Source organism: Melanotaenia boesemani, chromosome 24 (assembly GCF_017639745.1).
Source record: "Melanotaenia boesemani isolate fMelBoe1 chromosome 24, fMelBoe1.pri, whole genome shotgun sequence".
NCBI classification, from domain to species: domain Eukaryota; kingdom Metazoa; phylum Chordata; class Actinopteri; order Atheriniformes; family Melanotaeniidae; genus Melanotaenia; species Melanotaenia boesemani.
The window spans coordinates 4,557,815-4,583,811 of NC_055705.1; the positions used below are offsets into that span (position 1 = coordinate 4,557,815).

The 25,997-nt window shown below is 43.3% G+C and overlaps 1 long non-coding RNA gene, 1 other non-coding gene and 1 pseudogene across 2 annotated transcripts; 2 read left to right on the forward strand and 1 right to left on the reverse strand.

Annotated features, from left to right (window-relative positions):
- Window positions 1-545: 545 nt before the first annotated feature.
- The window catches only part of LOC121635324, a 67,658-nt pseudogene continuing 42,206 nt past the window's right edge, over window positions 546-25,997 (forward strand).
- On the reverse strand, window positions 3,824-3,952 carry LOC121635942. Its single transcript, XR_006009573.1, has one exon. It is a non-coding gene; the product is annotated as a U4atac minor spliceosomal RNA (small nuclear RNA).
- Window positions 11,766-16,116, forward strand: LOC121635357. Its single transcript, XR_006009430.1, has 3 exons — window positions 11,766-12,480; window positions 12,732-12,999; window positions 15,896-16,116. It is a non-coding gene; the product is annotated as an uncharacterized LOC121635357 (long non-coding RNA).

Genomic DNA, 25,997 nt, shown 5'->3' on the forward strand with positions numbered 1-25,997 from the left:
TAGTTTTGGTTTCATTTTAGTTTAGTTTTGGTTTAGTTTTTTATTTGGATTCGGTTAAGTTTTAGTTTAGGTTTGATTTAGTTATAGTTTACTTTTAGTTTTGGTTTAGGTCTTTTATTAAGCTATTGACTTATGAGCTTCTGGTACCCCAGCGCTGGTCATTCAACAACAATGCTTGTGTCAGCAGGGAGACAAACGTCCTAATGTAATCAGATTTCATGCATCTGCCTTTTTTCTTCTTATGATTTCTAAAATTAGTCATTTTTTTCTTTTGGATTTAAACTTGTTTTTTTTTTACATGTGCATAAATTGGGCATTTTTTATTTGCATGATATTTAAAAGTCTAATTTAAAGAATTATTTAAATAAATAAATAAAGGAATTGCTTGTTATTGGTGACTGCTTTAAGAAAAGGGAGAAAAAGCATCCAGAAGAGACTGAAAAGTTGCTAAATTTTAGCCATGTTTTGACATTTCGGGTGCAGTTGCTGGGACCAACCAGCAGGCGTCGTTGTTTTGCCAGCTCATTCATTTCTCTGCAGCTGCTACGGCGCATGATATGGGACAAGCTTTCTTTCACAAATAATTACTTTATCATCTTTTTAGTCTCAGTGAATCACTTATTGTTTTCCAGAAGAGGGTTATAATTGTTTAAACGATGTGAAGTCTGATTAGATGGAAGCAAAGAGAAGGTGTCGAGCTGTAACGTGAAGTAACGGTAGTTTGTAGCCAGAGGCAGCATCGCCACTTCTGACTTTTACCAGGGAACGAGTCGGTCCATCCGGTGAGTGGATGTGGAGCCGGTCAGTCTCTAATAACTGAGTAATTACTCCGCTAGAAGCAGGTAAGTTCCGTTAAAAGCCAACAGCTGACCTCTGCAGTCGCTAGAAAGCTAACTTAGCTCGCTTTTCTAACACTAGCTTTAATGTATTTTACACATGCGCTGGCTAGCTGGTGTGCTAGCAGCAGAAGCTAACAGTTTACCTGTAGTTACCTGTTAACAAGCGGTTAGCTGCACTTAAATAAGCACCAGTGTCTCTGATTAGACCCTAGAAGTCAGCAAGTGCGATCCCAGTCAAGTATATGAAGGTTATTCATGTTAATTTATGCGCTAGTTTGTAAACTTGGCCTCATCGTCGCGTTTTCTGCCTCATTAAAGGAGAATGAAGCTCAGCCAGTCCAGGCTCCCATCCCAGGACATTATGCTGCTCATTTCTCCATCATTAGCCACCTCTTAAACACTAAAACCGCTGTGTGAACGGAGCCGACTTGGAGGACTGTCCTGGACCAGAAGGGAGGAGGCAGAGCAGCTATGGATGAGGAGGAGGGGAGCATGGAGGTGAGCGTGGACTACCTGCTGGAGCAGGTGATGCAGAAAGACCTGGGCAGGAGGCTCCAGGTGGGCCAGGATGTCATCGAGCTGATCCTGAGCGAGGAGAAGTGTCCCGGACTGGAGCAGGACCAGAGCGCCCTGGACAGGATGGTGGACATGGTGGCCAGCTCCTGGGTCAACTCCAGCAACTTCAAGGTGAGGATGAGGAGGATGAGGAGGCAGGTAGAGCCTCCTCAGACTCAGCTGGACCAGACCAGGCATGAAACTGGACTGTATGAGTCCAGGAGAAGGACTCGATGTTGTAGAGATCTTCCTGCTCCGATTGTGCTCCAAGAAATAATCACAATCCTACCGTTGTCACGGTTATTCTCTTATTAATTATTATTACACAGATTTCCACACTATAAACATGTAAAACCACGTCAGTCCTCCTAAGTTTAATTTATTTCTGTCTTTTTGTGCTAACAGAAAATAAACCTTCCATCTGAACCTCTGCTGTGTGCAGGACAAATAAATCCTACATATGAACCTCCAGGACCTCTACCCAGATACCTGGACCTGCACCTTCTTTCTGGAAACTTCGTTATAAAAACATTAAGCTCTGACTTCCAGCTAAAACTGGAACAGTGGAAGTACAGAACCTAGACCACATGTCTGGAGCTAAATAGCTGCTGCAAGCTCACGTCGGGTCGGTTATGTTTGAGCAGAGAAACTGTCCGTCACAACAGACACATTCAGTTTCTTCTTCTCGTCTGTACAACGTGACAGTGAACGCATCATTACTGTAGATACATATATAACTAAAATCCCAAACGTCTATCTGCTGGTTAAATAGCTACTAGTTACCCAGGAACGTAGGAGCTCCTAAAAAATACCCAAGCTGGAACGTAGTCCGTGTTTCCTCCTTTCTCTGCAGCCTTTTAGTCTGTGTCTTCTTCCAGAACCAACAGTGGGACTAGGATGATTGAGTCCGTTTGTTTGGAGGGAAAATCTTCCGCTGTCGTGTGTTCTGCTCTAACACACACAGATGTGGAGGAACTTGTTTTCATGTCTCTGATACGCAGATCTGGTTCATAACCTGTAAGAGAAAGTGACGATTGAGGGATCTTTACGATGAATTAATCCAAGCGTTTACTACCGTCATTAATTGTAGAATTAGATTCTCCTGTGTTCTTAGGATTACTTTTCTCTTTCCTAGGATTGCTTAGCTCCTTCCTAGGACTATTCTAACATGCTAACTGAGGTCTGGAGAGTCGACGGTGTAAGTCTGACTGTTGAACCACGTCCTACAGCAGGATGAACCGTCCTCTGTGAAGCTGATGGACTAACCCAACTTCTGTCTGAGCCCCAGATGCTTGGAGTCAACCTGGCCAGCTCCACCTGGCCAGCTCCACCTCTGACCATCAACACTGAGGATAAGTGTTGAATGTATGGCTGTTAGTGACTGATCGCTGCGACGGTTTACTTTAGAAACTGTCAAAGCGACTCTGATTAGACGTAAATCTCTACCACCAGAGAGTCCGCTCTAGCAGCAGATTTCGGTCTGGAACGGGGACGAGGCTCCCAGGCGATGGAGGCAGCGGCTTATTTTACCCGCACCATTAACCCAGTTTCCTTCCCTCTGACAGAGCCAGCAGGAGGAGGAGCGATGCTTTCACTGCCTGTCTGGAAATCAGCAGCACAACCAGTGTGAGGGGACGTCCGTCAGTCAGGCTGATAAATTCAGACAGATTCTCCAGCGTCCCTCAATCAGCATGCAGACCAGCTGGTTCACTGCGTCCAGCCTGAACCGCTTCCTAGGTGCTTTCGCTGCCTGTTGGCTCACTGAGAGGGCTGGAAGAATAAAGATACTAACATTTACTGTATTTATCTTTACACTGTTAGACTGACTGGAGCTCCTCTTCTGTGTGTTTCAGTGATTTTGCAAAAATATGAGGGTTCAATCATAACTTCTGGTGTCTAAAGTAACTAAAACATGTCCTTTAAGCCGGATTTACACACAGGCATGTAGATTCCAGGTGGAAATGGGTCAAGTCTGTCAGTTAGTACTCAAATATTTCTACACTTATCACTGGTTTTAGCATATTTATCTGAAAACAGGAGCGTTTAGCAGCATGGAGACACGCTCTATTCATAATTTAATAATAAATACTGAAATGAATCAATATTCCATTCAGTAAATATGCCAAAGAAATTATTACAGAATAAATTAATACATGCACATTTTTCAATGGCCAACTTGTTTTATTCCAGAAGGAATAAAAGGTAAAATTACATTAAAATACAATTAATGCAATAATTGTCATTTAAGAAATAAAAACAGTTATTAATAAAAATTCCATCATGACATAATTAAGATTTTGTATTTACTAAATGAGTTTTGTGTTGTTGTTGCCCTCTGATATCATTAAAAGTGCAGTTCCTCTCTGGATCCGCCAGGTGGCGCCGCTTCATGCTGATTTTTAACCGCAGCTTTTCTCAGTTATGAGATTGTTTCCAAAAATTGCACCAGTGCCTGAGCGCGCGGCTCAGGTGATGCGACAGTGTTGATATGGTGTCAGCAGGGAAACTCTCACTAGACGTTCATTGAGTGTCCCGAACCACCCCAAGACAAGGAAAGCTGTATCGCGCTCCGCTGCGGGTTGCTAGTAGGAAGTGAACTGCTTCTTCAGTCATGGTTCAGTCATGTCCGGCTTTCAGCTCGCAGGGTCAAAGACGAGACTCTGATATTCTCTTTCCACCGCTTTAAATCGGGTTATTTACGTCTTTTAGTTTTTTTTTTTACAGCGAAGATCACCGCGTTCTGCCGCTACCCATGATGCTTTGCGACCTATCTTCAGAGCAGCTCCTGCTTTGCTCCGCTGCTGCTGCTCTGTCATTGGCTGAGCGTCACGTCACCAGGTCCGCGTGTGTGTGTGTGTGTGTTGCAGGTGGTTCTGCTGGGCATGGACGTGTTGTCGGCTCTGGTCAGCAGGCTGCAGGAGAGGTTCAGGACTCAGGTGGGAACAGGTGAGCTCATCCAGAGACACGACATCACTGTTATTCCATCAGATTAAACATAAGTCATTTATTTAATTCATTTTCAAGCATTTCCACAGAATTAATCATTTTATTTAAAATCATTTTAGATAAATGAAACATTAAATGAGCTGTTACAGAGAGTTAAATAGAAAAGAAGCTACCCCACCTCTAATATTGTTAACCCCGTCAGCTCTGGGCTGTGTGTGAACATAGAAAACATTCACTATGCCCATGTTTGGCGTTGCTTTTTTCAGCACATCCTCATCTATATGATCTGGTCAATATTTTTCACTTTAACCAACTTTATAAACATTTTGGGCCCCAGAAACATAAAAATGGTCAAATCTAAATAAAATAAATCTATTTATCCTAGAAAACAAAAAACATAAACATGCTCAACGGATTTTTCGGAGGTTGAAAAAGTAAACATATAGTGATATTATATAAAAATACGTTTTCTAGGCATTTTCCTCCTTGTTTTTAGCTGCAACTCTTCACAAACAAGCTGTTTAGACATGTAATCACCAGAGATTTGTGTTCTCGGGGTACGTAGACGTAGCAGATGAAACTGACATGTAATGAGACGTATAGAGGTATTTACCAGCAGCTGAGCTGGTGGACCTCCTCCCATCCCCTATCTGGCTCCATCTCTGTGTAGAAGGTCCTTTCTTTCTTTTCTACATTGTCCTGTCCAGCATGGTGGCGGCAGAATGATGGTCTGGCTGCTTTGCCAAGAGGAACTTCATGGGTATAAGGCTCCTCTTGATAATCTGATTTTTAAAATGTTTTTATTGTATTTATTTATTTTGAATTATGGAATTAATGTAATGTTGTTGTTGTCGTGGTTATTTTTAGGAACTCCTGATGATTGTTGGCTTAGTTTACTTGTGAAAGCTGTAGGAAATTCTCTGCTGTTTCTGTACAGGTGTAGCCGCTGGTTGTCTGGTGTTAAGCTGGACTGAAGCTCGTTGCTTCTATCTACCGGAGCTTTGTCTCACCTTCGTTTCTATTTCTATTCACTCTTCATCTTGTTTTCTGTTCTCTCTGGTCAGGTCCAGCAAGATGTAAATTCTGTAATTCAAAATAAATAATAAGTTTTAAAATAAAAACAAACCTAATTATCAAGAGGAGCCTTATACCCATAAAGCTTCTCTTGGCAAAGCAGCCAGACCATCATTCTGCCGCCACCATGCTAGACAGGACAAGATAGAAAAGGAAGAAGTTATACCTCTCTCCTCTGATGATGATGAAGATGAAACTGATGAAACTCATAAGCTAGATGGAGGTCCACTGACCCGCCGTCTACCTCAGCCATCTTCTGGAACGTTGATGCTGTAGAGCAGCGTCCGCTGCTTCCACCACTTCTGTTCAGGAAAATCGTCCGAACGACCAAAGACGTACATGTTGTTGACGCTGGCGCCACCGTGAGCCTCTACGGGTTCATGACACTCATTCTCCCCTCTAGTCATTTATTCAGGTATGTGGGGTTGATGCAAACCCTGGACATGAATGTTCCTGCACGTCTGACGAAAAGACTCCAGCCAACCAGTTTCATGTTGTCTGAATGTTTCTCCTGATGAAACATGGACCTTTCTCTTTCTACCTCACCTCCGTGTTAACAGCTGAGTCCATAAAACTGAATTAAGGTGTCCGGTTTTTGGTCTCTCATCTTCCAGTCTGTCCTCAGGATGTTTCACAGTTAGCACCTTCTTCTTCTTCTATTTCTTAGTAAGTGTTCCTGTACAAACAGGAAGTGTGTCTCTGTCTTCAGTTCTGCCGAGTCTGATCGATCGACTGGGAGACGCCAAAGACCAGGTCCGAGACCAGGACCAGGCTCTTCTGCTGAAGATCATGGACCAGGCCGCCAACCCACAGGTACGCAGCTGAACAAACACACAGAAATGATGCCTTCAGGCACCGCTGTATCTCACTGTGTTGTTGCCTCCTCAGTATGTGTGGGAGCGGATGATGGGAGGCTTCAAGCACAAGAACACCAGGACCAGGGAGGGACTGTGTCTCCTCCTCGTCTCCACCTTAAACGTGTAAGTACATCCTCCAGAGAAACTCATCACCACCATTTAATCCTGACAGGGAGCTTGGACATGCTGAGTTCAGGTCCCCACAGACTGGAAAAACCTGTTTCAGTGTCACTTCTCTGCTGCTAATCTGCTCTGTTGCCACGGCAACCAAGCAAACTGTGATGTGGAAAACAGGAAACACTGACAATTCACCTGGAGTCAGCCGTGAAACCTGGAATATGGTGGAATTTACTCCGGTGGGTTTTTCACTGTGCTTGAGCCAAAAGAAGAAGAAACACTGGATGAGAAATTAAGGAATTTTGACCCTGGCAGCGCCCCGTATGTGTGACATCTTCTGAACTGATAGAGATCAGGTTTCCTCCAGAAGAGCAGCAGAGGATAAGAAGCCGACAGCAACAGCCATGATGTCCAAAAATCCAAGAAGCACGGAGGAGGATGCCTGGGTCGGTGGCGACGTTTGTGGACTGCTGAGGAGAAGCCAGACGGGCCTCCATCACACCCACCTTTACAGTGGTGGAGATGTACCTGGATGAGATCCCGGACAAGGTCCTGGAGAACATCCAGGGGCCTCATGTACGAACATCAAGACTGTCTGCGTATCCGTCCGTCTGCGTATCCGTCTGTCTGCATTTCCTTCTTCCACGTCGAACATAAATGGGCCTTCATAAACCTACTGGACAACTCAGCAAATTTTTCAGCCTGCAGAGTTTGAGGACTCAAAGATGAGTGTGACTGTCCAAATGCCATCACGCCTCCACGAAGGCTAGAGACAGACCAGTCCGTCGCGGCCTAGAGACATGAGCTATCAGCATGAATCCCAGCTCCCCCACCACAAAGACCACCCCAAACCCACCCAGAGGTTGGCAGAGGAAAGCCTCAGTCAGAGCCTCCTGCACAGAGCCCGCACCCAGGAGGACAATGGCCTCGCCAGAGACCACCACAATTGAATGGTCTTTGCTCTGAAAGAGATTTTAAATAATCATATATGTGAAAATAATTTGCTTGAACTTGAGATCAATCTGCATGTTGATGAGCTGATATCAGTCTGTGTAACATCATGTAACATGAGTGTGTTTTACAATCTCGTACATAAGTTGCTGTCACAGTGACTTTCATGATGATCACAGTGAAATGATAGAATTGATCAATTTATCAGCCCAGTTATTTAATTTGATTGCTACATAATAGGCAAGGCAGTTTATTTATATAGCACATTTCATGTACAGGACAATTCAAAGTGCTTTACATAAAACAAAGACATTACAGATATTTAGAATAGTAAAAGGCATCAACACATAATCACAATAAAATAATAAATTACATTAAAATAATTAAAAGCAAGATAAGTTAAAAAAGTTACTGTGTAGATTTCATGCACAGACGCATGAGAAAAGAAATGTTTTTAACCTGGATTTAAAAATGTCTACATTTGGTGAAAGTTTAATCGCCACTGGCAGTTTGTTCCACTTGTTTGTAGCATAACAGCTAAATGCTGCTTCTCCATGTTTAGTCTGGACTCTGGTCTGGACTCTGGTTTGGACTAGTGGACCAGAGTCTTTGGATCTAAGAGCTCTGCTAGGTTTATATTCTCTGAACATATCACAGATGTATTCTGGGCCTAAACCATTCTGGGATTTGTAAACAAGCAGAAGGGTTTTAAAATCTATTCTGTGACTGACTGGAAGCCAGTGTAAAGATTTTAAAACTGGTGTGATGTGTTCAGATCTCTTAGTCCTGGTTAAAACTCTAGCAGCAGCGTTCTGGATGAGCTGCAGATCATGGATGAGTTTCTCTTGGTCTTTCTGGGAGACTAAACTTTTAATTCTGTTGATGTTTCTGAGCTGGTAAAAAGCTTCTTAGTGAAGCTTTGATGTGGCTGCTGAAAGTCAGATCTGAGTTTATCAACACTCCAAGGTTACCAACTTGGTTGGTGATTTTAAGAGCCCGAGTCTCCAGGTGTTTACCAATGCTGTCCCTCTTCTCTTTGCTACCAAACAGAATAATCTCAGTTTTGTCTTCATTTAATTGTAGAAAATTCTCCTTCATCCAGGTGTTTATTTAAGAACAAAGAACATCATAGTGGATGAAAATTTGGTTTAAATTGTTGTAAAACTTTACAAAAAAGTCATTTCTGTTGGGAATTACTCCTCTCTGGGAGTGGTAAACAATTCCAGCATGAAGTAAACTGGATGAGTATCAGCTACAGACTGGTTTATACTGGGATTAAAAGCTTCCACTGCTACAGACTGGTTTATACTGGGATTAAAAGCTTCCACTGCTACAGACTGGTTTATACTGGGATTAAAAACTTAATTTGCTACAGACTGGTTTATACTGGGATTAAAAGCTTCCACTGCTACAGACTGGTTTATACTGGGATTAAAAGCTTCCACTGCTACAGACTGGTTTATACTGGGATTTAAAAGCTTCCACTGCTACAGACTGGTTTATACAGGGATTAAAAGCTTCCACTGCTACAGACTGGTTTATACTGGGATTAAAAGCTTCCGCTGCTTCAGACTGGTTTATACTGGGATTAAAAGCTTCATTTGCTACAGACTGGTTTATACTGGGATTAAAAGCTTCATTTGCTACAGACTGGTTTATACTGGGATTAAAAGCTTCATTTGCTACAGACTGGTTTATACAGGGATTAAAAGCTTCATTTGCTACAGACTGGTTTATACAGGGATTAAAAACTTCCGCTGCTACAGACTGGTTAATACTGGGATTAAAAGGTGCTACAGACTGGTTTATACTGGGATTAAAAGCTCCAGCTGCTACAGACTGGTTTATACTGGGATTAAAAGCTTCATTTGCTACAGACTGGTTTATACTAGGATTAAAAGCTTCCGCTGCTACAGACTGGTTTATACTGGGATTAAAAGGTGCTACAGACTGGTTTATACTGGGATTAAAAGCTTCATCTGCTACAGACTGGTTTATACTGGGATTAAAAGCTTCCACTGCTACAGACTGGTTTATACTGGGATTAAAAGCTTCCACTGCTACAGACTGGTTTATACTGGGATTAAAAACTTCATTTGCTACAGACTGGTTTATACTGGGATTAAAAGCTTCCACTGCTACAGACTGGTTTATACTGGGATTAAAAGCTTCCTCTGCTACAGACTGGTTTATACTGGGATTTAAAAGCTTCCACTGCTACAGACTGGTTTATACAGGGATTAAAAGCTTCCACTGCTACAGACTGGTTATACTGGGATTAAAAGCTTCCACTGCTACAGACTGGTTTATACTGGGATTTAAAAGCTTCCACTGCTACAGACTGGTTTATACAGGGATTAAAAGCTTCCACTGCTACAGACTGGTTATACTGGGATTAAAAGCTTCCACTGCTACAGACTGGTTTATACTGGGATTAAAAGCTTCCACTGCTACAGACTGGTTTATACAGGGATTAAAAGCTTCCACTGCTACAGACTGGTTTATACTGGGATTTAAAAGCTTCCACTGCTACAGACTGGTTTATACAGGGATTAAAAGCTTCCGCTGCTACAGACTGGTTTATACAGGGATTAAAAGCTTCCGCTGCTACAGACTGGTTTATACAGGGATTAAAAGCTTCATTTGCTACAGACTGGTTTATACTGGGATTAAAAGCTTCATTTGCTACAGACTGGTTTATACAGGGATTAAAAGCTTCATTTGCTACAGACTGGTTTATACAGGGATTAAAAGCTTCCGCTGCTACAGACTGGTTAATACTGGGATTAAAAGGTGCTACAGACTGGTTTATACTGGGATTAAAAGCTCCAGCTGCTACAGACTGGTTTATACTGGGATTAAAAGCTTCATTTGCTACAGACTGGTTTATACTAGGATTAAAAGCTTCCGCTGCTACAGACTGGTTTATACTGGGATTAAAAGGTGCTACAGACTGGTTTATACTGGGATTAAAAGCTTCATCTGCTACAGACTGGTTTATACTGGGATTAAAAGCTCCAGCTGCTACAGACTGGTTTATACTGGGATTAAAAGCTTCATTTGCTACAGACTGGTTTATACTGGGATTAAAAGCTTCATTTGCTACAGACTGGTTTATACAGGGATTAAAAGCTTCATTTGCTACAGACTGGTTTATACAGGGATTAAAAACTTCCGCTGCTACAGACTGGTTAATACTGGGATTAAAAGGTGCTACAGACTGGTTTATACTGGGATTAAAAGCTCCAGCTGCTACAGACTGGTTTATACTGGGATTAAAAGCTTCATTTGCTACAGACTGGTTTATACTAGGATTAAAAGCTTCCGCTGCTACAGACTGGTTTATACTGTGATTAAAAGGTGCTACAGACTGGTTTATAATGGGATTAAAAGCTTCATCTGCTACAGACTGGTTTATACTGGGATTAAAAGCTTCCACTGCTACAGACTGGTTTATACTGGGATTAAAAGCTTCCACTGCTACAGACTGGTTTATACTGGGATTAAAAGCTTCATTTGCTACAGACTGGTTTATACAGGGATTAAAAGCTTCCGCTGCTACAGACTGGTTTATACTGGGATTAAAAGATGCTACAGACTGGTTAATACTGGGATTAAAAGATGCTACAGACTGGTTAATACTGGGATTAAAAGATGCTACAGACTGGTTTATACTGGGATTAAAAGCTTCATCTGCTACAGACTGGTTTATACAGGGAAATAAAAGCTTCAGCTGCTACAGACTGGTTAATACTGGGATTAAAAGATGCTACAGACTGGTTAATACTGGGATTAAAAGATGCTACAGACTGGTTAATACTGGGATTAAAAGATGCTACAGACTGGTTAATACTGGGATTAAAAGATGCTACAGACTGGTTAATACTGGGATTAAAAGATGCTACAGACTGGTTTATACTGGGATTAAAAGCTTCATCTGCTACAGACTGGTTTATACTGGGATTTAAAAGCTTCATTTGCTACAGACTGGTTTATACAGGGATTAAAAGCTTCAGCTGCTACAGACTGGTTTATACTGGGATTAAAAGCTGCTACAGACTGGTTTAGAGGAAAACCTGGTGGACCAAAAATAGCAAAAATATCTGGTGGAGTTTTAAGGGTTTTTGGACAACCAGCTAAAACTGTTGTTGGAATGATAAATCTTGATGAAATAAAACTCTGTGAATCTCCACAGTTGGTATCTGAACAGTAAAGACAAGGAGCTCTAAAGTAGCTCCCTGAGGGACGCCACTCCTTCATGAACAAATAAAAGGTCTCTGTTAGGAGCAGGTAAACCTGGTTTGGTCATGTTAGAATCCATGTTTTTGTTCTTTGTTGTTCCAGGTTTGGATCTCAGAGTCTGACGCTGAGTAAAATTGTCCCTCACATCTGTAACCTCCTCGGAGATCCTACAAGTCAGGTACCACACACCCATTAGCATTGTTAACTGAATTGCATTAATGCTGTAAGACTGATGCCGACAGTTGAGACCCATTTCCACTGAGCGGTTCAATTTGGACCAGTGTGGTCTGGTACGCTATTTTGTGTGTTTCCATTATAAAATGGGCCCATACCACCCAACCATACTGCACCATTTATGGACCCCTTTCAGTTGTAGGTCCGTAGGAAAAGATCTACGGTATGGTTAGGGCGGAGCTACTGGCATCTGAGGATAAAATCCATTGATTGGCGGACAGAAAAACGTGACTGCCCACAACAAAAAGCAAGTGCGAAACAAACACAACTGCCGTTCATTTCATGTTTCGGACGTTGGAAAGATAAAGGGAAAAAGATGCTCGCAAACACCATCGAAGTCTGCTTGGCTCTGGAACTACAAACTTTGCTAGCTATAGCTGGCGATAGCGTGATTATGAATGAGCTGGATGAAGCAGTGAAAAATTGAAAAATGCACAAAGAAACATCTCAGTAGATGGCAGCCGCAGGATTCAAACAGGCCCCGGGTAAAGCTTAAGAAGCTAAAAGGACAGTACAGAAAAATTCAGGATGACAACGGCCGTAGAGGAAACAGTCGAAGTACTTGGAGGTGGATGACATTTCTGGCCACAGACCAGCAAACAAAGGCAGAGATGGAGGGCTGGACTCAGCGACTGCACTTCTGGAATCCATAATAGATCCTGTTGGTACGTATTTTTCTACTTATCATTTGCTTTAGCTCTGCTAGCCAGTTATAAAATCACAGCACACAACCATTCAGTCTTTGCACAACTTCTTTGTAAAGTCCAACGAAAGGAAAGGATAAGATAGTTGGCATCTCGTCTCTCTTAGCATCCCATTGTTTCCTACCTGATGCTAAATGCTATCGTTAACTGTTACCATCGTGTGTATTCTTCTCATTGTTTGTGAATCAAACTCGTGATCTGTGCATTTTCAGATTCAGTTGAGGGACTTAACACTGAAGTCTCATCCTTTCTGGATGAGGGTCTTTCCACTTCGCCGAGTTGTCCCAGTACCCCCGTGACTGTCCCAGTACACAGTCCCAGTCCCAGTACCCCTGTGACTGTCCCAGTACACAGTCCCAGTCCCAGTACCCCTGTGACTGTCCCAGTACCCAGTCCCAGTACACAGTCCCAGTCCCAGTACCCCTGTGACTGCGTCCCAACCAGAGATTACACCCACTGCACCCCGGCTTCAACACACCGGTAAGTCCTGATGTTCTGAGTGGAAGTTGTGCATTTCTCCTAACTTAGAAATTACATTAAACTGTGAACAAAATTCCTCTGTAGTTTCTTTGCATCAAATCCATCATCATATCTGTATATGTGGCTCTTTTATCTTCTTTATTGTGTTTTCAGCTTCTCTTCAGAAGCAGAATCCGAATACTTTATTAATCCCGAAGTCGCTCCATACCAAATAAAGAGAGGATGAGATAAAGATAGAAATCCATTACAGACTACAGTTATCTATATAAACAGATACAGGATAAATCCTGCCAGTGAGTAAAATGTACAGTATTATCAATATGATAGACAGTAAAATAAAATGTAGTGCAAAGGTCAAATGTTTAACAGTGGGTGTTGTTGCTCTGGAGGAGTTGTACAGTTTGATGGCCACAGGTAGGAATGATTTCCTGTATGGTTCCATGGAGCATTTAGGTGTCATTGGGCAGCTTGTTCTAGTGCTGGGAGGCAGTCGGGACCCCGAGCCACCACCCAGCAGGTTGTGAAGCGGGTGGGAGGAATTGTTCAGCATTGTCTTTATTATGGACAACATTCCCCTCTCCAACACCAGCATCAGAGACACCGTCGTCCATGCCTTCATCTCATCCAGATTAGATTATTGTAATTCCATCTTCACATGCTTAAGCAAATGATCTCTTGACCGTCTCCAAGTTGTCCAGAACGCTGCTGTAAGGCTCATAACAAAATCCTCCAAATTGCTGCACTGGCTTCCCATTCATCACAGAGTGCATTTTAAAATCCTGGTATTAACTTATCGAGCCCTTCATGACCAAGCACCTGAATATATCAGAGACCTTCTACAGCCCTACATACCCAGCAGGTCCCTGAGATTAAATGATCAAGGTCTGCTGGTTGTTAAGCCAACATGGCTGAAAACTAAAGGTGACAGAACAGCAGTGTCTCCTTCCCTTTGGACCTCCTTCCTCTCAGCCTGAGATCTGTTGCCCCCATGATCCTTTAAAAAGCAGCTAAAAACACATCTTTTTAAACTTGCTTTTGTTTTATGTTCTCTGTGTTATTGTGTTATTTTGTGTTGTTTTATTGTTAAGCACTTTGTGATTTTTGTCTTGAAAGGTGCTTTATAAATAAACATTTACTCACTTCCACATTGACGCCCTGTATTGAAACAGGTGTCGCTGCTGTTTTGGATCTCCTGAAATCCACATTCAGTTCCTTAGTCTTCGTCACATTAAACTGCAGATTCTATTCTATTCTATTCTACAGTCATTTAGCAGACACTTTTATCCAAAGCGACTTACATTTGAGAGTAAGAACAACACAAGCATGAATTCAAACAAGATGGGACGTCATAATTAAGTGATAGTCAGACTGCTTTGAGTCCAGTTGAACCCAGGTGCTATCATGTAGTGCTAGAGGCAGTGCATATAATTTTTTTTTTTTTTTTTTTTTTTAAGTTTTTTAAGTTTTTGTAAGTAATTTTGTTTAAATACAAACATCATGATTTCATCACACAATATCAACTTGGGCATAAGTGCACACACCTTATTCAGTAGTTGGTTGAGCCAAAGGGCTGGACAAATCTTTCTAACTCATTCTGAGTAGAATAGTTAAGCTAAGTGTGGAAATGCTCCTAAACTGAGTCTTTAGCTTGCTTTTTAAAGTGATAAGGACTCTGCGGATCGGACGGAGTTTGGTAGATCGTTCCACCATTGGGGAAACAACAGAGGAGAAGAGTCTAGCTACTGATTTGCGCCACCTTGTGGTGGGTAGCACTAGGCATCTTTCGCTGGCAGAGCGTAACTGTGGAGAGGGAGTGTAGCTCTGGATTAAGGAGTGAAGGTAGACCGGAGCCGTTTGGGTTATTGTTTTGTAAGCCAGAAGCAGAGCTTTGAATTTGATGCGCCTGCAACTGGAAGCCAGCTGGAAGAGCAATTAGCAGTGGAGTGACATGAGCTCTTTTGGGCTGGTTGAAGACCAGATGTGCTGCTGCGTTCTGGATCATCTGCAGAGGTTTAACTGAGCATGCAGGCAGGCCAGCCAGTAAGGAGTTGCAGTAGTCAATGCGTGAAATGACCAGAGCCTGGACCAGGAGCTGGACCCGTGTGTTCAGTCAGGTAGGGTCTGATCCTCCTGATGTTGTAGAGAGCAAATTGGCAAGATCGGGCAACTGAGGCAACATGGTCCTTAAAGGTCAGCTGGTTGTCTACCATGACACCAAGATTCCTGGTAGAAGATGTAGGCACAAGTGTGATTGAGTCAAACTGCACACTTATCTGTGGCGGTAAGGAAGGATTGGCTGGACAGACAATAAGCTCAGTCTTGGACAGATTTAGCTGAAGGTGGCGATCCTTCATCCATGTGGAGATATCAGCAAGGCATGCGGATATCCACATTGAGACAGTTGTGTCGTCAGGTGGGAAAGAAAGGAAAAGCTGAGTGTCGTCTGCATAGCAGTGGTAGAAGAAACCAAGAAAGCTAATGATGCACCGAGTGAGGAGGTGTATAGTGAAAACAGAAGTGGGCCAAGCACCGAGCCCTGAGGCACCCCTGTTGTCAGCCCATGTGATCTGGACATGCCCCCTTGCCAAGATACTTTGAATGATCTCCCTGTGAGGTAGGACGTAAACCACGAGAGGACAGATCCTGAGATGCCAAGATGATTCTGCACACACCGTGTGACAAAGGATTCTCTTGTATATGTTGTGTTCATTGAGCTTATTGTTGTGTGTACATTTTCCTTTTTATTTGTATTTGTTTTTTATTTGTTACTCTAATTTCTGCTGTAACAGGAATTTGTAGCGTATGTTTCTAGCTATGACTGTAGTCTGATATGATGCTAACTAATGTTGATCACCGCTGCTTAAAACCCACTGATCTGGTCTTCTGTATTTTCCAGGTGACAGGAGACGGAAGTAGCCCAGCAGCAGATTAGCTACCTCCAACAAGGCCTTCCTTGGTGTCCTTGAGCAGCTTGTTCTAGTGCTGGGAGGCGGTCGGGACCCCGAGCCGTCGCCCAGGCAGCAGGACCTTTCAGCAGCACAGGACTGTATTTGGTTTAGCTCCCGTTTCTGTTTCTGTTTGTTTTGTTTTATTTTAATAAAAAGTGTTCAACTTGTACATTTTTGTGCAGTTCTTACTAGAAGTAAGTAAAAGATTAAATCGGTTGTGCATCAAATATATTTACCATAATTTGTAATTATATAAAATTATATTTATAAATAATATATAAATATACTATATAAAAATGCAATTCAACTTCTAGATCAAGTTAGTGACTTTGCTATAACTGAAACAGGACCACAAATAACACAACATGCTTGTGTATAATCATTCCAGTTTCTTTATCCCAGGTATGAAAGATTATAGAGTCGTGTAGAAGCAACACTTCTTCTAATGTTTTACATTCAAAAGGTTTAATATTTATAAAAAGGGAAGGAAATCACCACGGTAACAGAATGTGTGGAGGCCGTGGGTGCTTATAAAAAACAGTTATGGGATATAATGTTGAGTTGCTGCATCAGAGCCTCTTACTTCACTCCCCTCTTCTTCAGCATCCCGACTCTTAGCAGGACTGGCTCTGCAGACGCGTCCTGGTCCTGCTGGTGGTCTTCACCACGACTTTCACTAAGACTGTGAGGAGCACAGCAAGTCAGCACCATTTATTTGCTAGTTCAATGTCCCGGTTGTTTGTCTCAACAGACACCACCACCTACCCTTACATCTCCCTAATGCATTTCCAGCTACAACCCAGCCCTGGAGGTTTTTTCTTGTAGGTCGTTCTGCTGTCAGGCAGCCATTGTCATGAAATGGTTTCAGGAGCCGGTCTGTAAAGGAGGAGAATGGAATTCCAGCCGTTCCTGTTAAAGTAGTCGATGTGTTGTCCTTGTGTGCTATTATTGGTCTGTGTGAGCCATCAATATCACCAACACACTGTGGAAGACCCACCTGTTCTCCAGGTATTCCACCATGTCTTCAAGCTTTTCCTGGTCTGGAAAACAAATCATGGCAGGAACTAAGAATGTGCAGCAGCCTTCCAGAAGTCCTGCACCACGACACGCTAAGGAAAGATGTCCCATATTCTGTATTCACTGTTGGTCGCCAGCTTCCACAGTGCAATGGCAACTCTTCCTCAGGGGCAAACAGGCTCTGGAGTTGGGTTTTGCTTCTCCATCGCTGGACGTAGCCATGCACAAAGGTATGAAAATTCTATGTACCCCTCTGGCGACGCTGTCTTTGTCTTTGTAGCACAGAGGCGTATCTCTCCTTCAACTCAAGACCCAAGGCAGAAGTTTTCTTCCTCTTTCTGGCTGTTTTTTCTTCGCCGCCTGCAACTTTCTCTTGTGTGATGCAATATGTATTGTTTGTACCAAGAACCACAAACCAAGCAGAAACAAAAACCAGCTGCTGGATGGCCTCCGTTGTTGTTGGTAGCGTTGTGTTTGCTGTCGTTGCATTTAGTATGACGCCATGCTAGACATTTGGTCTGAACCGTGCCGCTCAGTGGCAGTCTGGCAATAGGAACACTCACCTGAACTAGCTGGACCAAACATCCGAACCGTACCGGCCGAGACCGAACCGCTCAGTGGAAATAGGGTTTTGGTCTCTTAGCGCCCTTTGCTGGTCAACCATAAAAACTTCGCTCAGAGGAGCTGATCGGGAAATCTGAGAGATCAAACCTGTGATCATGAATCCTGTGGTGTCCTCTGAACATCAGACTCTGCCTTGTTAGTTTCCTGCCCCCTGATTGGTCTGTCATCGCAAGCATCTGAGCTCCTCCAGGGGACAGGAAGCCATGCCCATGGGCTTCCCTTCCGGAAGTTAAACCTTTTCCACGGGTGGAGTTTAGATGAAAGAACAAACATCTTCAGAAAGAAAAGAAACGTAGTTAAACTGCCGTCAGATTCACTATCAGCTCATATTTTTCATCATATGGAAGAATACGTTCATCCTCTGAGATGTTGTTGATCTTCTACTGGGAATAAAATGTGACCTGATGGAATTTATTCTGTTTGTTTATATTTATTCAGGGTTTGGATGTTTTTAGAAGTGGGCTTTTACATGACTGAACTTTGTTTTAGTGTGTGAAGAAGCTCTGTGAGAGGATGGTAAATGTTTCTGTTGTTGACCTGAAGGTGCGCGACGGAGCCATGAACTGCCTGGTGGAGATCTACCGCCATGTTGGAGAGCGAGTCAGGATCGACCTGGGGAAGAAGGGGCTGCCGCAGTCACGGTGCGTTCAAGTTCTCCTCAAACGTTCAGACACTTTCATTTGGAGATGTTTCACTGGTCTGTCAGGCTTTGTTTGTCTCATTAACTACATGGAAAGTAGACTCTTCTGGTGTTATTTCCATTCTTGATGAATGCACGGATCTTTTCAGGAGTCACCAACCCATAAACTACCAGACGTGCTCTGAAGGAAGCACATGTTTACTTTCTGTCTTTTTCTTTCAGGCTCAACGTGATCTTCAGTAAATTTGATGAAGTCAGAGGTCGGGGAACATGGTGCTGTCTCCTGTTTCAGGTAAGACCCTCCTGCAGGGCTCTTTTCTGCCACCATGTGACACAACTGATTGCCCGTTGGTCCGTTTTAACCCCATCATGACATGAAGTATAAAGTAGCTCCCTGTCTTTGTTATGGCTGCTGAATTTATGATGTTTCAGGAACAGTGGAAAAAGCCAGGCAGCTGCTGCGGTTCTGTAGTTTATACCATGGCTGTTTCACTAAAAAGAAATTCAGGGCATCTGAATGCTTCTTGTATCTTGTGTTGCCATGGCGACAAGTGCTTTCCTTTTCCGGTGGAGGGACGAGCTGTGGGAGGAACTTCATTGGGAGGGTGGTGTGTAGAGGACCGTTTGAGATTGAGCCCAGGTCCTGTTCAACTTTGTTATTTACAAATTGAGTACTACAGCCACCTACTGGCCTTTCTTGGTATTACTATTTTAAATAGATTTAATTTTTTATTTATTTATTTTGAATTATGGAATTTGTTTTATCTTGCTGGACCTGACCAGAGGGAGCAGAAGAAGCAGAAGTAGAAAAGTGAGGAGAAGGAAAAAGGAAAGTAGAAAAAAATGAGGAGACAAATCTCCAGTAGATAGAAGCAACGAGATTCAATCCAGCCTAACACCAGACAAGCAGCTGCTACACCTGTACAGAAACGCAGGAGAGAATTTTCCTGCAGCTTTTACAGGTAAACTAAGCCAACAGTCATCGGGAGTTCCTAAAAATAAACAAGACAGCAACAACAACATGTATCACAACAACTACCAAAGAACCAGAAACACACACACCTGAACCAAAGCATCTCTTAGTGTATAAACACACTGGACGACTCATGCAGAGGATGAGGAATGAGGAAGGATCAGAGATGAGTGTGATCCTGCAAATGTGACCACGCCTCTACAGAGGCTAGAGGCAGACTAGAAAACAAAGTATTTTTTGCCTCAGATGCCTTTAAAAGCCGCCCTCTCATTTACATAATGAGGCCAAAATGCACACAGAAAAGGAGGAAAAAGGAGACAGAGAAATAAATAGAGGAAGAAAATACAAGACTGGAAATAATGAGGACTGAATAAAACAGGTGTCAATAAATAAAAAAATAAATGTTAAATAATTTTGGAGATAAGAAAATGTAAAAGGAAAATAGTACAGAAGTAAATACAGGCCTAAAAATAAATAAGGCAAAAAAAATCAACAAATAATAAATGAATAAATATTATTAATAAATAAGTGAAATGACATAGAACGTAAATAAATAGGAATAATAACAGTTCAATTAAAAGAAAGAAGAAATTTAGATACTTCCATGTTCAGGGCAAGACATTCTAACAGTCTGCTGGCAGATATGGAAAGGACAACATTAAAAGGATGGCTACCCCTCTGCCTCTCTTGAGGCGTTCAGCCCAGTAAACATTATACCATCTATAGAAATGACTTCATCAGCTATAGATCTACTGAGCCAAGCTTCAGATAAAGCAATCACGTCGGCCTCAGTGGATTTAGCCCGGATTCACAACATATCGGTTTTAGGAAGAATACTGCGGATGTTCAGACGAATACCAACAAGGCCAGATCTGCATTTAAAACCTGCAGGAGTGTTACAAAACCTAAACTTCTTCTTAGCCAGGCCAGGGTTAAGCTGTATGTTAGCAGAGATTAAGAGTAAAGAAAAAACCAGATCTCTCTGCTTTGTGATCTTACAGGGTGATATCTGTTAGAATCTATAATGTCAGCAAGGCCAGAAAAAGCTTTTTCTAAAATCACAAAGCTGCTTTTACAACTTGCATAGAAAAGTCTCTGCATCTGATCATGTGATTTATATTGCAATGAGGTGTGTGTGCATTTGGAAAAACCAGTGGGGAAGGCTGCTCCCTGTGAAACTTCTTCCAGCAACAGAATCTGGTTCCGTGGCTCGAGACTGAGAGTAGAGTAACCAACAGGATAAATACTTTCATTGTCAGATTTTTATGCAGCATGTATGAAGTGATGGAGACAGCAGTTGGAGAAAGTACCTGATGCAAAATGAAAGTTGTATTGAGTGGAAAACGCCACCTTAGCAGGTGCAGACAAGCTGTGTCTAGCAGGTGAGACCAGGCTGTAGCTAGTAGGTGAGACCGGGCTGTAGCAAGCAGGTGAGACCATACTGTACCTAGCAAGTGAGATCAGACTATAGCTAGCAGGTGAGACCAGGCTGTACCTAGCAGGTGAGACCAGACTATAGCTAGCAGGTGAGACCAGGCTGTACCTAGCAGGTGAGACCAGACTATAGCTAGCAGGTGAGACCAGGCTGTACCTAGCAGGTGAGACCAGACTATAGCTAGCAGGTCGAGACCAGGCTGTACCTAGCAGGTGAGACCAGACTGTACCTAGCAGGTGAGACCAGGCTGTACCTAGCAAGTGTGACCAAACTATAGCTAGCAGGTGAGACCAGACTATAGCTAGCAGGTGAGACCAGACTGTACCTAGCAGGTGAGACCAGACTGTACCTAGCAGGTGAGACCAGGCTGTGGTTAGCAGGTGAGACGGTGCTGTAGCTAGCAGATGCAACTGGACTAAGCAAACAGGTGAGACTGGGCTGTAGCTAGCAGGTGAGACCATACTGTAGCTAGCAGGTGAGACCAGGCTGTGGCTAGTAGGTGAGACAGGGCTGTAGCTAGCAGGTCAGACCGGGCTGTAGCTAGCAGGTGAGACCAGACTGTACCTAGCAGGTAGAGACCAGACTGTACCTAGCAGGTGAGACCAGGCTGTGGCTAGCAGGTGAGACCATACTGTACCTAGCAGGTGAGACGGTGCTGTAGCTAGCAGATGCAACCGGACTAAGCAAACAGGTGAGACTGGATGTAGCTAGTAGGTGAAACAGGGCTGTAGCTAGCAGGTGAGACCACACTGTAGCTAGCAGGTAAGACTGGGCTGTAGGTAGCAGGTGAGACCAGACTGTATCTAACAGGTAAGACTGGGCTGTTAGCTACCAGGTGAGACCAGACTGTAGCTAGCAGGTGAGACCGGGACTGTAGCTAACAGGTAAAACCGGGCTGTAGCTAGCAGGTGAGACCAGGCTGTGGCTAGCAGGTGAGAATGGACTGTAGCTAACAGGTAAGACCGGGCTGTAGCTAGCAGGTGAGACCCAGACTCTGGCAAGCAGGTGAGACCAGGTTGTAGAAGGCGAGACTGGAATGTAGTTGCAGGTGAGAATAGACTGTAGCTGACAGGTGACACCAGCCTGTAGCTAACAAGTGAGACTGGGACTGTAGCTAGCAGGTGAGACCAGGCTGTAGCTAGCAGGTAAGGCCACACTGTAGCTAGCAGGTAAGACCAGACTGTATCTAACAGGTAAGACTGGGCTGTAGCTACCAGGTGAGACCAGACTCTGGCAAGCAGGTGAGACCAGGTTGTAGCTAGAAGGCGAGACTGGAATGTAGTTGCAGGTGAGAATAGACTGTAGCTGACAGGTGACACCGGGCTGTAGCTAACAAGTGAGATTGGACTGTAGCTAGCAGGTGAGACCAGGCTGTAGCTAGCAGGTAAGGCCACACTGTAGCTAGCAGGTGAGACCGAGCAGTAGCTACCAGGTGAGACTGGCTTGTAACTAGCAGGTGAGACCAGAATGTGACTACCAATTGAGACCTAGCTGTGGCTAGAAGGTGGAACTGGACTGTAGCTGACAGGTGAGACCGGGTTTGTAGCTAGCAGGTGAGACCGGACTCGTAGCTAGCAGGTGAGACCAGGCTGTAGCTAGCAGGTTAAACCAGGCTGTAGCTAGCAGGTGAGGCTGGCTTGTAGGTAGCAGGTGAGACCAGTGCTGTAACTAGCAGGTGAGACTGGACTGTAGCTACCAGGTGAGACTGGGCTGTAGCCGGCAGGTAAGACTGGGTTGTAGCTAGTAGGTGTGACTGGGCAGTAGCTAGCAGGTGAGACCAGGCTGTAGCTAGCAGGTGAAACCAGGCTGTAGCTAGCAGGTAAGGCCACACTGAAGCTAGCAGATGAGACCAGTGCTATAACTAGCAGGTGAGACTGGACTGTAGCTACCAGGTGAGACTGGGCTGTAGCCGGCATGTAAGACTGGGTTGTAGCTAGTAGGTGTGACTGGGCAGTAGCTAGCAGGTGAGACCAGGTTGTTGCTAGTAGGTTAGCAAAGTTAGTTGCTCACAAGCAGACACTTACACTTTTGACTGGACTACTGGCCATCTTTAATCAAATTTTGTGTCAGATGCGGGGCTAAGGTGAAGGAGTACCAGTAAGGAGTGGTGACTTATCTGGGGCCATCTGGATGTCAGTGTGGATGCTCACCAGAGCAGTTTTAGCAGAATGCCCTTAAATCTAGACTGGAATTCATCAGAAAGCTCAACTATTATAAGTTGACTACAACCTTTTCCAAGGTTTTTTGAAAGTAATTTAGATATGGGATGGTAATTTTTAACATAGATGGGTCTGAATTAGACTTTTCCACCATAGGTTGGATGATGGCATGCTTGAAGCAGGAGGGGACATAAGCTGGCATCAGAGAAGAGCTGATGATTGCAACCATAGCAGGTCCAGTGGCTACGAAAGCTTGAAGAAATAATGAGGATATCCTGTGGGGCAAAAGTAATTTTAATTTTCTTGGTTATTCTTAGCAAAGCATGGAGGTCAATTGGGGAAAGAGTCCAAACAAATCAGTCTAGATGAGCAAAAGCTACCTCCATGTGAATGTGGACCTGGTTAAGTATTTGATCTGACTGAGATTACGTTGTCTACAAAGAATGAAAGATGTTTGACAGTCGTGGAGAGAAAAGGTTATAATGTTGTCAATAGTGCCAATAAAAAATTTGGGCTTCTCTTTGGAAGGTAAAAGGTTAGAGAAATATGCAGACCTGGATTCTTTCACTAATGCATTAAAGGTCATAAGTTCCTACAGATACAGACAGTGTACCTCCAGCATAGTGAAGAAGAGGGGATGCTACACAATGCTAAACATCACCCTTTTGTAGTGTTTTTCTACCTGACTTCAGCGCTGGACGCTTCCGGTCCAAAGAATTTTCTGCTGAGCGGATTGAAAGCAGGAAGATATTTACAGGGGTTGATGTGAAGAGACTGATACAGGAAGTGAGGAGAGAGAGGAAACGGCAGCCAGAGCTCTACTGTATTTGTAGGGTGGAATCAGCTGCTGTCCCTCACAGTCACAAGACCAGGTTGGAGGAGGCGGTGCATCAGCTGTGGGTGGGGCAGTGACGGCAGAGTTTCTACTCTACTAGAATCATCAGGCAGAGTAGGGTCGGTGCTTACAGGTAAATAAATCTGTCATGTTTTATTGAGATGATTGTTTATCAGGAGGTACCGGTGTTTGTGCTGGTCAGCCTTCATGGCCGCAGAGACGACGAGGAGCTGAATGTTCAACCGATGCATGAAGTCTGCTGCTCCTGTCTGCTGCCTGACCTTACAAGCATGTCAATTATTCAGTTTATGCAGCTTTTCATAGTCTTTTCAAGAGTTTTTAGTAAACCAGGCAACTATGAGTCTTATTAGATGTGGAATTCTGTTTCTAGAAGAAGAATGAAGAAGTTAGTAAGACTAAGAGTTGTCAGGAAGCAGATAAACAAGCCAGAAGAGATGTAAACAAAGCAGCGCAGGTGGAAAGCTCCTTTAAAGAGGTGTTAACTGACAATAAGGGAATCCTGCTTCAGTCTGTGAACACTGGGTCTGTTATAGGTCAGAGGCAGTACCCCGGAACACGGTCCATTTTTACATGTTTATTAGTGATGGCATGATTTCCACAACTGTTACATCGCCTGAACTAATTTCCACGCTGAACCGCTTCACTTCTGGGTTCATGTTTTATTTGTGGTGAAGCTGGGAGTCTAGCTCTGTTGTGAGGTCCGCAGGGAGGACGCTGAGGGACACGTACCTGGGTTGCACGGGTGGAAAACTCCTGAATAATGAAGGCTGTGCAGAGACAGAGAGTGACAGCAAGTCTCAGAGCTGTGAGGAAAACAGGAAGACTAAAACCTGCAGAGGTTTAATGCAGCTAAACAACAGAAAACAGGAAAAGTCCACCAAACAGGAAGTGTTTGAGCCAGCAGGAACAGGTCCTTACAGCCAGAGCAGGTCTGGAGGTTTCTCCATCCTTAGCTGCATAACCACGTTCACATGTCTCGGCTCTATTATTGACTCCAAATGTCCTCGTCTGGAACACAAGAAAGGGGACATCTGGACACTGTCTGGATTTCTGTGAAAGCACAAATTAGATGAGAAAATGTGTCTCTGAGAAACTGGAGACTTTAGTAAAAAGCTAATATGAGGAACCACATTGGTTGTTTCAGTCTCAGCAAACACCTGCAACCTCAAAGAGGATCTGTGGACCTCAGTGGGGATGGACAGTACTCACTGGTACTGAGAAGATCCACTTTTCTTAAACTTAAAGCCAGTTGACATCTGATTATTTTCTCATTTTAATCAACTGTAGCCGTGTGCATTGAAGCAGTATTTGGAGATGTAAGACATTGTGATCATATTTGGAATATAAGTGGTAATTTGAATCATGAGGTCAGTAAAAATGTACAGCTCAGAGACAACATGGAGTCAGCTCCCTTTAATCATCCTGTTTGTCTGCTACTCCTTATTCCAAACTGCTGTGAAAATCTTTTAGAATAAAATCTTATGGACTCTTGGAGGTGAATCCAATAAACTGTCTGACTTACTGATGATATTTTTACCACAGCCTTGCAGTATTTTAACAACGTTGGAACAACCATCCAGTCAAAGGTCTGAACACTACTTTAGAGTATCAGTGCCAGAGTTCTCTGAATGACACCAAGTAACTCCAATAGCACCATTTTCAAACATCAGTGCACCAAACAGTTGAATAATCAACAAGACAAAGAAGCATTCACTATTCTGCAGGATTTACTAAAACATGGGAATTTTTTTTAGTAATGCAGCTGAAATACATAAATTCACAAATTAAACCTGTCAAGACAGAGGTGATGCCATGTTTGATAGGATGAGAAATCCCATCATTTCCTCAACTTGTTCAGTCAGAAACATAAAGGTGAGATGGTATTTATACAGCACATTTCATACCAAACTGCTGCACATGATCAGAAGAACCAGACAGAAGTCAGCTACTAATACAGACATCAACAGGAAATACATCATCACCATCACCAGTGTCCATATTAAGAAAACAGAAAAAAAATAAATAAGAAACTCACAGGCTTGATCATTAAAAGGTTTTCCAGACCAAATTGACAAACTTCAGGTTAACTGGTAACTTTGTTCAGGAGCAGAAAAAACTAAACGTTTGTTTTGAACTCCTCAGGATGGAAAGCAAACTTTACCCAGATGATCTAGTCTTTGGTGGCTAAAGGCATCAGCAGATCAGATCTAGACTCTAGTCCAGAGAACTATTCAGAGCCATGGACACCAGCAGAAAACATTTTAAAACCAATTCCAATTCAGGAAGCCAGTGTAGAAATCCCATTTTGGATTAGCTGCAGTTGTCTTAGACCCTGTAAAAACTACA